Source organism: Tupaia chinensis, unplaced genomic scaffold (assembly GCF_000334495.1).
Source record: "Tupaia chinensis unplaced genomic scaffold, TupChi_1.0 Scaffold000251_1, whole genome shotgun sequence".
NCBI lineage: Eukaryota > Metazoa > Chordata > Mammalia > Scandentia > Tupaiidae > Tupaia > Tupaia belangeri.
Genome location: NW_006159731.1, coordinates 3,637,903 through 3,654,007, shown reverse-complemented (window position 1 = coordinate 3,654,007; position 16,105 = coordinate 3,637,903). Strand labels below are relative to the sequence as shown.

At 43.6% G+C, this 16,105-nt stretch overlaps 1 pseudogene; it reads left to right on the top strand.

Moving 5' to 3' along the window:
- Positions 1 to 7,265: 7,265 nt before the first annotated feature.
- On the top strand, positions 7,266 to 7,745 carry LOC102470824 (U1 small nuclear ribonucleoprotein C pseudogene; annotated as a pseudogene).
- Positions 7,746 to 16,105: the final 8,360 nt, after the last annotated feature.

Sequence of the window (16,105 nt, the reverse complement as noted above, 5' to 3'; positions counted from 1 at the left end):
TCGAGTCACCATGCCTGTGGGACTAGATTTCTTCCACTGACACTCCTGAGCCTTTCCCCCTGCTCCGTGCTCAGGGAGGCTGACGAGGTGGGTTATATCAATTGGCTTCTTGCCCCAGTTTCCTGTTGGGCTTGACCAATGGGAGGTAACAGGCAGAGTGTGAGGTTGGAGTATTGCTCCCTCAAACCTTTCCCTGCCAGCTTGCAGTGTGTGCTGGGGAGAGCATCTGTGTTTCTCAGCTAAGAGCCACTGTTCCCGCCACAGGGACTCTGCTCCGAGTTCCCGGGGCTTCCTCCTCTCCTTGGAGTTGCTAGGCCTGAAGGTTCTAGCAACTCCTTGCTCTTGCTAGCCTCAGGAGTATTGCATTATCCCTGTGCTTCTAAATTCTGCCTCCTTTGTAAATAGACTATTTTTCAAACTCTCCTTAAATTTCTCAGTTTACAGATGACAGAATCCCTTCTGGGAACCTTACTGACACACATTGGAGTCTCCTTGAAAGCAGTTAGTGCCCGGGTGGAACTACATCATCCCTGCAATCCCTGCTTCAGAACCCAGAACAGTGACCTGCAACAGACAGCTTTCTGGATGACATAAAGATATTTTACAAGCAGAGGGAGAGGTGATTAGCTTTATCTGATTGTGTTGAGGAAGCTTTCTCAGAAGAAAAGATATGACTATAGTTTGACAATAGTTTTTCAGACAGAAAAAGAAATTGCAAATGCAAAAGCATGAAGCCTTGCAAGAGAGAGCATTTTGGAAATCTGGAAGAATTTTTCAGCAGGTTAAGATCAAGTGTCAGTACACGTGTTTGCAGAAAAGACAGGAAGGAGATACGGATGGTGAAGTTGTAAGGTTAGGTTGGTTGGGAGAGGGGTGCAGTCCCAAAGGCAGTAGAGTTAAAGTTGTACTTTTTAAGAGGTTGGGAGAAGTACTGTACAGTGTTGTGAGAAATGAATGTAATACATTTCATAAAAGCACATGTTGTAACTACCAAGATGTTTATCACAAGGAGGTGCTTAAGAGATGGCTAGATTGTCCCAGTCCTACAAGGTGACACAGTTAATGTTTTGTAGAAGGAAAGGAAAATTTGAGTATTACTCTGTGCTAGTGTTCTGGCATGTCATTTCACTTTAGGAGATAGCCTGTCAATCTATGAAGCCCCTGAGTTTCCCCCTGGTAGTGCATTTTAGGGCTCAGGAGAGGACCTCTGTCTGACACATGTAGTGGTAAATAAACCACTGGGGTTTGTCCTGCCCTTTGGATATTACTGAGAAATGGCTGCAGTAGGGAGTTTCTGAAATGGATTTTAGCTCTCTTTCGCTCGGTATTACAATGGAAGGGCTAAGCATGGGTTCTACCCATGAGCATATCCACACACAAACCCCGCTTTCTTAGCGGTCTTTCTATTCCTCCTGTGACCCACAAACTAAGGCATTTCATGTCCACACATGGCAACTTTTATTTTTGTGTGAAAGTACATAGAACAGTGTTTGCAACCCGCCAGGGGCTCCAAACATGACCTCCTTTGGTGTTAAAAGAACGCAGTGAGGTGACTGTGAAATAACTTGTCCAGGTGAGGAGTGCAATCAGGACTTAAACGCAGCCAACTGCCTCTATCGTGCGCTCTTGATCTTCATGCAATGCTGCCTCTCACAAGGTTTGAAAAGAAGATGGCCCATGAGCACGAGAGCAGATTGCATCAATTGCATGAACCTCCATCCTTCCTCCAGAAGGGCCTCCGAAGAGAACTTTCTCAAAATCTAGGCTCTAAAAACATCACTTTGAGGGACTAGCAGGTGGTATGGAGGTTAAGGCACTGGATCTCACATGGCAGACTGCATGGTTTGAATCTCAGATCTGGCAGTTTGAAAACCATGCCAGGCACATGTGTGTGCCCAAAATCCTGAGAGGAGAATGGAGAAGGCATTTCAGTGTGGCCAATCCCCGAGGGAATGATTTCTCACCACCACCACCACCTCCTCTTTCTCTGATGAGCACATGTTCCCTATAGCAAAAATCTAAAAAGAAAAACCAAAAAGAAAGACATCTCTTTGAGTTTTAATTGTTTTCATCTATGAGATCTTAGGTCTTGTTGCTGTTTACTTTGTGAACGACATAGCCTGGCCAAGCTCATTCCTCTGGAATTCCCATCAAGGCCAGGAAGATAGCCCAGGAAGCTGCCAGTATGTATTTAACCCCAAGATTATTCTACTATAAAGTGCATTCTCTACCAGCTTGTCTTGGTATCTGAAGTGTCCTTACTTGAGAGGTATTCCCTCAAATCATTAGCTCACTGGATTCTTGAGCCCCAGAATAAATTCCTCAAGGCTTTTCTACTAGTAGGTAATTGCATGTGCATGTCTGTATGTAGGTTTTTCTTTTCTTCTTCCTTCCTTTTCTTTTCTTTTCTTTTATTTTCTTTCTTTTCTTTCTTTTCTTTCTTTCTTTTCTTTCTTTCTTTCTTTTCTTTCTTTCGACTGACTCTTGCTATGGTATGATCCTCCTGCCTGAGTCTTCTGAGTAACTGGGATCAAAGGCACATCCCAGCTCTTTCGGACAGGATCTCACTGTGTTGCCCACATAGGCCAGGAGCTCATAATCCTCCTTCATCAGCCTCCACCTTGGTCTTCAGGGTGTGCTAGGAATCAAACCCAGGCCTCCCATGTGGCCTGAGCCTGCCATGCAGCAGTGTCCAGCATGTAGTATCACAGGTAGGCTCAAACTAGGAGGGACTCAAGGGGGAAAAGAAAGAAGCAAAATATGTAAGAGAAACAATGATAGAAAATTATCTGTTGATGATAATGCATATGGTAACATCTTTGCCTGGACAAATACACGGTATATTCATGCAGGAAAAATTAATTTTGTATACTGTCATGATATACAGTGAATGAATGTAAAAACAATTTAAAAATAAAAAATAAATGAACAACACAAATGTTTCCAAGAGCACAGGAGGAGATGACAGTTTAGAAATTGTATTTTAGTGGGTTTTTTTCCCGCCTGGGGGATTCTTAGTCCCAAGGCCACTATTCTCCCTAAGATTATGCGATCCCCCATTTCCACTGTCCCTTACAGAGTGAGGTAGACCTGATGCCTGGCCTGTTCCTCCTTGGGTTCATCATGGCAGGAATAGCCACCTCGGCTCCATGCACACCACACCCGAGGATCAACACAGGCCTGATGATTCAGATCTCAATTCCAAATCCTCTGGAGAACCTGACTGGCTCTGCTCTCCACCTCAAGTCCACTCTCCCGGTCTTGGGAAGGAGGTCATATGCCAGGCCATGGTGTCATTGCATCAGGCCCTCAGGGATGGCTTCATGCAAGACATGTCTTCCAAGAGCATAGGCCAACAGTGGAAATGGTGACAGTCTCCTACAACAGCCAAGAATGGACTCTGCCCTCCTTTAACTCTGCATATCTGATGGCAGGATTCTCAGATAAAACATGCTTTTGGGCCAGACCCATAGTGCAGTATTTAAGCCTCAAATCCCACATGACTGGCCAAGGTTCGAGCCCTAGTCCTGGTAGTTTACATACTGGGCGTGCTTGCATACCCTGGTTCCTGATGAGATGGAGACTTGGAGGGAAAAAGATTGCTGCATGGCCAGGGCCAATTAGGAGTGCTTCTTGCGCCCTCTCTCAGGCACTCTCACTTGCACACCTGTGCACTTCCATGTACCCTCTTGCATTGAAATAGAAAAGGTACTTTTGAAGCGCTTGCTCTTTTATCAGCCCTTATAGTACTGGTAGTAAGGCAACCCCGTAGAGGAGCAATGGATAGAAAGGGAGTTACTAGGGCTGGAGAGTGGGTACACAAAGAGGAAAATAATACTGTTTTAAGAACACTGGCGGGCTGTATATAATGACCATAATATCCAGGTGGTGTTTTTTCTCTTCCTCATTTTCTTTTTTAACTTGAAAGGACCTTATTCACTTGGATTAGTCCCTTGGCCTATTTTGCAGGTGAGAACTGAGGTTCATGCAGGGCATGGTGATCTACTTGGGGTGACAAAGCTCCTTAGGCCTGTCAGTTTGATCTCCATCCCCGATGGCCAGTTCTTCCCTGGTCCTCCTCCCCCCTAACTCCAATTCGACATTTTCTGTAACCTCATATCCTTCTCTGACCTCTCAGTTAAACTACCTTGTGAAGAAATGACTCAGAAACCTCCAAGAACCTTTTTGTGAATGAGCCATAATAAGTATTTCTTTGGAATTTCCCTCAGGTTAAAGAAGCAGAATTGAGGTTCTCAAGCTTAGCAGCTCAGCCACTCAAAAGTAATGTTAACACCGCAGAAGGGCTTAAAAGTAAATCGTGGAAAAGGAATAAAAAAGCATTTGATCAGAGCTGATAAAGATAGCTCTAGTATGATAGGGAGGCTTAAGTACATTCCTCCCCTGGAGCTGGCTTGGCCTGAACTTCATCTGTACTGAACGTGCGGCCATGTACAGTTACGCAGTAATGTCTACTATTTGCCAAGGTCTTGATGAATGCTTAAAGAAGTGTGGGGAGTGCCACATACTATACTTTTAAAAATAACCACAACTGGGAACCAGCAGTTAGCGTAATGGCTATGTCGCTGGACTCCCATGTAGTAGACCGCAGTTTGCGTCCTGGACCCTGTGGATTAAAACCCACGCCGGGCGCATGTGCATGTGTGCCCAAGATCCCGAGAGGAGAATGGAGGAGAAGGGATTGTGGCGTGACCATCCCCTCTGGGGGGTGATTTCTCGCTTTCTGTCTCTCTGTCTCTGTCTGTCTGTCTGGCGAGCGCACGCACCCTATAGCGAAAACCTCTCCAAAAAAACCCCCAAAAAACAAAACAAAACAAAAATAACCACAACTGCCCTAAAATGGGTCAGCTTTTTCTCCAAAGAGCTTTAATTCTCTTCTCTATTATAAATAATAGTATCTAACATTTATTCAACACGTACTACGTGCCAGGTTCTAAGTGTGTTACATCTCTTTTCAAGTCCTTAAAGCAACCTTACAGGTGTATGTATTTTTCCCACTCTACTGCAAAGATGAAATGAAGTCTCAGCAAGACCATGGCTTGCCCTGGGTCCAGCACGGTAGTAAAGAACTGGGGAAGGTTCAAATTTAGGTCTCCTGTCCCTGCAGGGGGGAAGGTTCAAATTTAGGTCTCCTGTCCCTCAGAGCGATTTCTTCAATCGCACTGTGATGATGCTAATTCAGGTTTATTCGTGTGGAACCCGCATATCTTAGGCTTGGCTGTTTTCAATCAGAAAACAAGGGTTTAAACTTTATCCTTCAGGGGTTGGGAAGTAATGGTAAACCCAACTCTGTGAGGCTGACCCACATGAGAAGGTTCTGAGTTCGTGTCCCGAGAGTTCCTTGAGGACTCCTCCATGTCTGTCATCTGGGGCTGGCTGAGTCTGAAGGTTTTTGCAGTGCTGGGGCCCTGTTAGAAGGGTTCTCTCTTTCTCTCTCTCTCTTCCTCTTTTGCTGGCTCATGGAAGAAATAGATAAACTTAAAAAAAACTTAATCCTCTGAAAGTTTCTCAGTTCTTCCCCTCTCCCTGTTCTTCCCCTTCTACTCATCTCCCCCAACCCCCATCATACACAATGCAAATAGTAAATGCATACATACATACACACATGCATACACACATACAAGCAAGCTGCCAGGGTCAGCCCAAATAGTGAAATATGATCAGTGTATGGGGATCTTTATTTGGAAAATGAAGTCAAAAGGCAAGAAGAATAAGAATTCTTGTTAGAATTTCAGTTACTAAAGAAATCAGCCTTTCATAAGTGAAATTCCAGTCTCTCCCACCAGAGGGCGGTTGTCACATTAACAAAGAAAAAGCTAAGAAACCCCTCTTGGCTTCACTTTCAGACCACTGCATCCCGATACATCTGGATTTAGTTATACAGACCCTGAGACGATCTGTGCTGCTTTTAAGTCTGAAACTAACATATCACGCATTGCTTTTTTGCCTGGCAACTCAAAGGAGACCAGGATATCTTAGGCACTATGTCTTCGTACGAGAAGGGTAAAACGAGCCAGAGACAGATGCTTGTATTGATCCTATTTGAGGGCAGAGACCGTGCATCAAACGCTCGGTGATGCAGTCAGAAGCATTCTTCTGTGTTCAAGACTTTATCATTTATCCCTTTTGCATGCCATCTGGGTTTCCATAACCTGGTTTTCTCAGAAAATTAGATTCAAGTGGATTTTCATGAGGAATCTTAAGATTAGCTGAGGAAAAAAGATTACAGGTTTTGATAGATAACAAATAACTTTTCAGGTCTTCAGTTTGCTTATGGGTTGGAAAGGTCACCAGAAAAACACTTCTGTTTATTGGTCACTTAGCTCAGTGCTGTATAGAAAAAAATGCCTTCCGGTCAGAAACAAATTGATTCCTCCCAATGACCTTGAGAGGTATATTCTAAGGTAATTCCTATTTTAGAAATGAAGAAAGTGAAGCATACTTGGGGGATGTAACCTGCCAAAGGATATACCCTTAGGCTAAATTCTTTTCTTTTTTGTTGGCCATAGAGTACATGTGCTCACCAGAGAGAGACAAAGGAAGTGAGAAATCAGCCCTCAACCCCCGCCCCGCCCCCGGAGGATGGCCATGCCACAATCACTTACCCTACATTTCCTCTCATGATTCTGGGCACACACACACGTGACTGGTGTGATTTTCAGGTTGCTGGGTTCAGGACTCAAACCACAGTCGACCACCATGTCTTAACCACCATGAAGCAGTGTATCTAGAGATGAGATGGGCCTTAGAATAGAGACTTGGCAGGTTTAAAAGGAGGGCATGCTGGTACTCAGAAAAGAAAGTGAGAATGCACCCCCCTAGGGGCACTGGCCACACTGCAATCCCTTCTCCTCTGTTCTCCTCTCAGGATTTTGCGCACACACACATGCACCTGTTAGGTCTGGCACAGACCATGCAGTCAGCCATGCGAAATCTAACTGCTTTAACCACCATGCCACTGGCTGGCCCACTAGCAGACTCTTTCAAAGCCTGTCTCTTCCATGTGTTCTTGAACACCTACTCTCTCATCACCCCTGGTTTACTGCTGTGCTTATCGATACATAACATGAGATCCAAGAGTTTATAACTATCATGCAGGTGAACCTCATACCTGGCAAGAATTATACAAGAGAATTGCTTTCAACTGAAGTAATATGGGATCGCTACAGGAAGAAATCGTGTTTGAGTCAAGCCTTAGGAGTGAAACAGAGCATCAGAGCGGAAAGTCCAACAGCCTGAGGAGCAACATGCCTAAGTTTTATTGTGACTACTGTGGTACATACCTCACCCACGATTGTCCATCCATGAGAAAAACACACTGCAGTAGTAGGAAGCACAAAGAGAATGTGAAAGACTACTATCAGAAATGGATGGACGAGCAGGCTCAGAGCCTGATTGACAAAACAACTGTTGCCTTTCAACAAGGAAAGATACCTCCTACTCCATTCTCTGCTCCTCCTCCTGCAGGGGCGATGATCCCACCTCCCCCCAGTCTCCGGGTTCCTCCTCACCCTGGCATGATGCCAGCACCCCATATGGGGGGCCCTCCCATGATGCCAATGATAGGCCCTCCTCCTCCTGGGATGATGCCAGTAGGACCTGCTCCTAGAATGAGGCCACCCATGGGAGGCCACATGCCCATGATGCCTGGGCCCCTAATGATGAGACCTCCTGCCTGGCCCATGATGGTGCCCACTCGGCCAGGGATGACTCAGCCAGACAGATAAGGATGGAGGGAGGCTTCTTTCTGTCAGTTTTATATTAACTTGTTCGACTTCACCAGGAGATCACAGTGCTGTGACTCTGGGTGTTTTCTAACAGCATGTCAAGGAAGACTTTCCCCCTTCCTATTAAAAAAAATTTTAAATAAGAGTAGTTTTGGAGAGAAGTGAGGCAAAAAAGTGCAGTTTTCATTCGTATTGTGAAATGTGAGAATAATAAAATCGTCAACTGTTTAAAAAAAAAAAAGTAAAGCAGAACATCAGAGGTAGCATATGGGTAAGGAAATTTGTATTTGTATCCTGTGACTGTTCTAACAAATGACCACAGGCTGGTGGCTTAAACCAACAGCAGTTTATTGTGTTCACAGTTCTGGAGACCAGAAGTCCAAATCAGGAGGCAAAAGGGCTGCAGGCACTCCCTCTGGAAGTGTTAAAGGAGAATCTGATTTTGAACCTTCCAGCTTCTAATGACTGCTGGAATGCCTCTGCTGGTGATCACATTGCTTCAGTCTTAAAGGCCTGCATAGTCAAATCCCTCTTTGCTCTGTCTTCATGTTTCTTTCTCTGGGAGTCTGTGTCAAATTTCTTGCTGTTTTCTCCTCAGAGAATACTTGTGTTAGGGCCAGCTGGTGGTGTGGTGGTTAAGGATCTGGACTTCACAGGGCTGACTGGCCGGGTGTGTGTGCATGTGTGCCAGAAATCTCAAAAGGAGAAATAAAGGGGAGGAGATTGTGGTGTGGCCATCCATCATGGGGATGATTTCTTATTCTCCTTCTCTCCTCTCTCCCTCTCCCTTCCTGTCTCTAGTGTGTACATGCATCCTCTAGCAAATTAAAAAAAAAAAAATAGAAAGGAAACACTTGTGATAGCATTTGGGGCATACCCAGATAATACAGAAGACTCTCTAAGTCCTTAATTTAATAAAGTTTTATAAGGTTTATAAAAAAGATACATGTGTATGTGAGAAAGAGTAAGAAAGACGTATAAGGTAACATTTACAAATTCCAAGGATTTGGATGTGGATGTATTTTAGGGGGGCACTATTTAGCCTACTACAGCATCCCAATGGAAAGAAATAGCATGAGAAAGAAGACCAAAAAAGAGGCAGAAAGAACGTTTGGAGGATGACATTCCAGAGTTGACTCCAGCCTACAAGACTGCAGAATCCAGTCAAATCTCCTTTCATATATTTTTGGGATGCCCTTAAGCATGTGTATGTGCATAAGTTGGGTGTCATTTTTATTGCTTTCCTATCATTTCTTACTATCTCATTACTGCTTCTTAGGACAGCTGAGGTCTTCTGCTCTGACTTATGTAGTATATATGAATCTTTCTTAGCTCACCCAAAGCCCAGTTGATATCAGGATGTAGTGCTGACATAAGACAACTACTTTGTTCAAAAGAAATATTTAGCACCAGCAGGTGATGTGGTGGTTAAAATGCTGGGTCCCATGCAGCTGACTGGGGCAGTTTGGATCCTGGACCTGGTGGCTTGAAAATCACACTGTGTGAGTGTACCTGCGAGCCTAAAATCCTGAAAGGAGAATGGAGGAGAGGGATTGTAGCATGGTCATTCCCCTGGGGATGGTTTTTCATCCTCTCTCTCTCTCTCTTTCTCTCTCTCCAGCAAGTGCATATATCCTGTGGCAAAAAAGACTTAAAAATATTTAAAACAGGATATGAGCAAATAGGTCCCAGACTCCATCAATTGTGAACCCTGAGGGACTCTTGCAATTGGTTCTCTACTTTCCATCTGACTAGCGGTCAGTTTTCTTTTTCTTTTCTTTTCTTCTCTCTTTTTTTAAAGAGATTTTTGCCTTAGAGCACATGTACTCACTAGAGAGAGAGAGAGAGAAATGAAGACAATGAGAAAGAAAGTGAGAAATCACCCTCCTCCTGGGGAAGGCACGTGCCACAATCTCTTCTCCTCCAATCTCCTCCTGGGATTTTGGGTGGGCACGCATACGTGTCCAGTATGCGTTTCAAGCCACTGGGTCCGTGACTTGAACCATGGTTGGTCATGTGGGAGTCTAGCAACATAATCACTACACCATCTCCTGGCCCTAGTGGTCAGTTTTCTTAAAAATGTTTTACTAAAATAAAACAAATTGGCTGGCCCTTGGGTTTAGTGCTTGAGAAAGTCAGGTCCCCAAGGCATGATTTGAATCCTGGCTCAAGCAGCTTAAAAAAACCCACTGGGCATGTGGGCATCTATGCCCAAAATCCTAAGAGGCTAGAGAAATGAAGAAGGTATTGTGGCATAACCATGCCTCCCCCTCTCTCTGTCTTTCTCTGGCAAACACATATGCCCACTGGTAAGTTTAAAAATAAATAAATAAATCCTTCTAGAACTTAGCTCATGCTCTAATTAATCTCACCATCTCCTCCAACCCCAGTTCTTTGACACTGTTGTCTATATGCAATCTTTATTCCCAACCCACTACCATTCAGCTTATGTCCCTACTTGGGCATAGTTAAATCTAAGACACCCTGGCTGCTAAATCTATGCTTTCAATTTTCTCTTCCTAAACTCTTTAGCATTAGCCGTGATGCTGGGTCCCACTGCATGGTTTCCATTGTTTTTGTCCAATGTCTCATCTCAGCCACAGAAGTGAAACTAATTAAGACCATCATGGTCCCTTTGCAGAAGTGTAATTCACCCCATAAGGTGATAAATTATCTAGCTTAGTAATGGAAAAAGTTGGGATCAGCATTTGGTATAATGGTTATGTCACTGGACTCTCCTGTAGTCGACCGTGGTTCGCGTCCCCAAACCTGGTGGCTTAAAACTTATGCCGGGCGCATGTGCATGTATGCCCAAAATCCCAAGAGGAGAATGGTAGAGAAGGGATTGCAGAGTGGCCATCCCCCATGAGGGTGATTTCTCGCTTTCTGTCTCTCTGTCTCTCTCTGTCTGGCGAGCGCACACACCCTATAGCAAAAACCTCTCCAAAAAAAAAAAAAAGAGAAAAGAAAAAAATATCTCTTGGAAAAAAGAAAGGTAAAAAGTTAACTGTTTTTCAGATTATAAATGGTTATTACAGGCTTTTTGAGTTGGCCTAGTTTGTGTCCCACAATCAGGAAGAATAAGAAGTGCAGACAAAGTTTCTGAAAGAGGTGCCAACTTGGAGCTCTCACTGGGGTTTTTATTTAGCAGTCCAAGCAATGGGCTGGCTCAGTGATAAGGAAGCAGGCTTCCGGAAATGGTTACATGGTAGTCCGGATGATTTCTTACCCCATTCTTTGTGGGACAGACATATCGATCTTTTTGTTAGGACATAATACGAAATAAAAACAGGTGCCCTTAGCTATAGTTGTTTTGAGTCCCAATGCAGCCAGGTCTTTCTTTATTAAAACTCAGCTACTGTGACTCCATCTTTGGTCTAATAACCTAACTATATGTTCCAAGCCCATCTCCTACCTCACTGTGACACACTGAGTTATGAAATCCATTTGGTGAGTTGCAAAGATCACTTTTGTGAAACTAAACAGAATTGATAAGAGGCCATTGAGTACATTCATGTAGTAAATCTTAGGGTTTTGTTCCCAGTGTGTGTGTACATGTGTTCATTGAGTGATCGTAAATATCATTCTTATTGTGGGTACATTAAGGAAAGCAACAAATAAAAGGCACTGATTTAGATTTTTGTGAATTAATGTCTGTACTCCAAAATGGAATCTAAATTTTAATTCTGGAAAGAAAACACTTCAATGGGCCTTTTTTTTTTTTTTTTGGAGAGGTTTTCGCTATAGGGCCCGTGCGCTCACCAGACAGACAGAGAGAGACATAGAGACAGAAAGCAAGAAATCACCCCCCAGGGAGGATGGTCACGCCGCAGTCCCTTCTCCTCCATTCTCCTCTTGGGATCTTGGGCACGCACGCACACGCACCCGGCGTGAGTTTTAAACCACCGGGTCCAGGACGTGAACCGTGGTCGACTACGTGGGAGTCCAGCGACATAGCCATTACGCTAACTGCTGGTTCCCTATGGGCCTTTTGATTATAAAGAGGTAAAAGCAGTTCTTACGCTAAACCAAGAATGCTATTGTCACTTCACTCTTTCAGCAACTGATGAAGATTCAAGCAACTTTAAGAATGTTATTGTCCCAGGCTGGCCCTGTAGCATAATGGTTAAGAGAGCAGATCCCACAAGGCCAAAGGCAGTTTGTATCTTGGCTCAAGTGGCTTGAAGGCCACTGTATGCAGTAACTAGTGAGGACCAACAACCCTCAGGTTAGGAGAATATTTTTGTAAACTATGCTTCAGATAAGGGACTGAAAACCAGAATACACAGGGAACTCAAGTGGATTACCTGAAAAAGAAAAGATTACTCAATTAAAAGATGGGAAAATAAGCTGAACAAAAATCTCTCTATACAAACAGCTAAAAAGTATATGAGGAAATGCTCAACATCCCTTATCAGGAAGATGCAGATTAAAACCACAATGAGATACCACCAAACCCAGGTCAGAATGGTGAAGATTAAAAATACAATAAGTGATAAGTGTTGGTGGGGTGATGGTGAAAGGAGAAACCTCCTACACTGTTGGTGGGAATGTAAATTGGTCCAGCCATTGTGGAAAACAACATGGAGTCTCCTCAAAGATTTACAAATAAAACTATCATTTGATCCTGCAATCCCACTTCTGAGTATCTACCCAAAGGACAGGAGAATGCTCAGTCGGAAAAGCACTTGCACGTCAATGTTTATTGTGGCATTATTCACAACTACTAAGACATAGAACCAACTCAAATTATTCACGATTGCTAAGACATAGAACCATCCCAAATGTCCACAAACAGATGAATGGATTGAAAAAGTGTGGCACATACACTTTATAGAATATTATTCAGCCATAAAGAATGAGACTCTGGCATTTAATAGGAAGTGGTCTAATACATAAGATTTATTGCTGAGTGAAGCAAGCCAGTCTATAAAAGAAAGATATTGTATGTATCCACTTAATATATACTGACTATCTTCACTCTCTGGTAGAGATTGAAATATTGGAGGGCATAAAAGCAGTGAAAATAGTTATGGACACTGAAGACAGTGTGGAATGGTGGGGAAAAAGGGAAACGTATAGAGAAGGATAGCACAAGAACAAATAGAGATGCATGACATTTGTGGGACACAGAAATGGTTTCTTACCTGTTAATGATAACATGTATAGTACTGTCTACTGGACTGGTCTGAGAAGTATTTCATATTAGGTAAATTCTCTTAATAAGTCAAATGATGTATAGTGATTGAATGTTTAAAAAAATAATAATAAAAATCTGAAAGAAAATTAAAAGGTATTAGATGATGTGGATAGTAATTGTCTTGACTGATATGCATGGTAATCATGCTGGTAAAAGAAGTATTAGGGACCAGCAGTTAGCATAATGGCTATGTCGCTGAACTCCCATGTAGTCAACTGCGGTTCGAGTCCCAGACCCGGTGGCTTAAACTCATGCTGGGCTCATGTGCGTGTGTGCCCAAGATCCTGAGAGAAGAATGGAGGAGAAGGGATTGCAGCGTGGCCATCCCCCCAGGGGGTGATTTCTCCCTTTCTGTCTCTCTGTCTCTCTCTGTCTTTCTGGCAAGTGCACGCACCCTATAGCAAAAACTTCTCATAAAAAAAAAAGTATTATACACTGTAAAGATATATGTTCTATGTGATTAAATGTAATATAAAAATTAATAAGAAAGCATGTTTACATATGTGAGACACAGAAATGCTTTATTACCTGTTGATGATAACATGTATTGTACAAAATCCTGAAACTGTGCAGACATAGTGGGGAAGGGATTGCAGTGTGACAGTGCTTCATTGGAGCTTCCCCACCTCTGTCTCTGTCTCTGAAATAAATAAATAGATAAAACTCTTAATAATTGCATCTTTTTCCTGCCTAAAAGCCTAGTTTTCCCTCCTTAAGGGCAATATTGCTCCTATTGGAAATGCATGCAGTAAAAGGAAGAGAAATCTCTATTTGTCCTATTGAGAGGGCAAAGAAATAGTTCTCCTCCTTTCCTGATGAGAGGCTTATGCCAATTGTGAAAGAGATTAAGGCAATAAGGAAATGATGTCTTGACAGATTTAGCAACAAGGCTGGCTTTGACCTGCTCAAGGGCAGAGCTGTGGGTAGGGCAGAAGTGGGCAGCAGCTTGGATGGCCGTTGGATACACGCTACCAGTTCCAGAAGGCGGGCTACAAGGGTGTGGGAATAATTAGCAAGAGGGTGACACAAGGTCCAGGAGGTTTTGCTGTATTTTTAAAGATGGGAGACACTTGGCTGTAGGCCATGGGGAGGATCCCATGGAGAGTATGAGCCTAGAGAACATCAAGAAAGGGAATAGGGCCAGCCAGTGGCATGGTGGTTACAGTGACAGGATCCCACATTGCTGACTGCATATTTCAAGACCTGAGCCCACGTGCACATGTGCTCAAAATCTCAAGAGGATGGAGGAAAAGGGATGGTGGCATGGGCACCCTTCCTGGGGGATGCTTTCTCATTTTTCCTCTACTCTGTCTCTCTCCCATGAGCATACATACCTTACAGCAAACAGAACAAGAAAAGAAATGAAAAGAAAAGAAAGGGAATAACTGGGGCCAGCCCCATGACCTGATGGTTAAGGGAGCTGGATCCCACATGGTCTACTATGTGATTCAAGTCCCAAACCTGGCAGGCTGAGAAACATGCCAGAGGTGTGTGCATGCTTGCCCCAAATTTTGATGGGATAGAAAAGTGGAAGAATGAACATGCCCCACTTCGAGGTGATTTCTCCCTCTTTTTCTCTTTTTCTCTCTCTGAAGAGCACATGTGCCCTCTGGCAATTAGGGGGTGGGGAAGGAAAGAAAAGAAAAGAAATAACTGGTTGGGCAAAAGCCTAGGAGGGGCAAAGGAAATCGTTTGCCTAGGGGAGAGAGATTCTAGCTACAGAGAAGGTCTGAAAAGAGAAAGAGGTTTGGATCCTCCCTTTCAGAAAATGTGTGCAGGATGGCCAAGTGGCATCAAGGGCCAACTGAAACAAAAGTTATCATACAGAAGTCAGCCATTCAGCCTGGTTTTTCCTTGAATACCTGCATATGTCTTAGGGACTGGGACTACAACCACGAATCATACAGTTTCTGACATCGGAGCGCCGATGTCAGTCTTCAGCCGAGCTATAAATTCTTAAGTGAGTTCTCTGTAGATGCCAGTAATGGCAATAATTGTAGTGTGTGTGTGTGTGTGTGTAATATGTAATTTATCTAATAATATATATTATTTTCTGTACGTTTTCATGTTTTGACATATTAAAAACATTTTTGTCTGAGGAGAATCTCCTCTCTAGGGCTAGCCAACCCTTTGGAACAGCAAAGAATGTGCCTTTCATATGGAAATGACCCAAATCACAACCAAAGGTTCTCTATCTGGGTGATACTCCCTAGAAGGCAATATTTTTCCCCCTTAATCATCTTAGAGCCAGGTACCACCAAGTCCCTACCATACCCTACGGCATAGAGCTGGCCAAAATTATTTAGTCAGTTCCCAAACTGTTTGCCCTGCTTTGCCTAGGAAACCCCGATCAAAGTTCCAGCCTCAACCTTCCTCGGCTCCTCTCTTCTGTTCATACAGGTGTCTTCCCTCTGTGGCCTTCTGTGGCCTGCTGTGGCTCCATCTCTACGATCTGTGAGTATAATACAATTCATTTTCCAGAGTCTCTGCCATGTCTCCTGTTATGGTAGCACCTGACTGACCGTCCCAGAAAAGAACACAGACAACGATAAATAGAGTAGTATAATGGCAGGACAGATGGTCATGAAGTACTCAGCTGGAGAGGTGACGTTTGACCTGAAGCTTGAATGGTAAGAAAGAAGGAATCTCAAGACAATCTGAAAGTAGAGCTTTCAAAGCAAAATGAATTCCAAATGCCAAAGGCCAAGGAAGAAACAAGCTTAGAGTATTCAAGGGACATCAAGAGACCAGCGTGGTTGAAGCCTGAGGATAGAGAGGAGGGGAGGAGGTCCACAGGGGCCAGATAATAGGCTCTGTAAGGCCATGGGAAGGATCGGGAGTTTGTTCTCATTGCAGTGAGAGGTTTCTAAGCAGAATTTCGCAGCAAGGGTATGACATCATCTATGCCATGTTCAAGAACAACTGCTCAGCTGTAATGAGGAGCGTGGACAGGAGGGCAAGAGAGGAGACCAGTCAGGAAGCGGGGTAGTCTCCAAAACACAAAGGTCAAGGGAGTTAATAGTGACAATGAATAACATGGGAGTTCAGCTTTAGGATTAAAGTCAAGGACAGTTTTTAAAAAATGGCAGAAAGAAAGTGTCTTATGTTGCATCAGAAATGTGGATTTTTTTTTTTTTTGAGAGATTTTTGCTATAAGGCA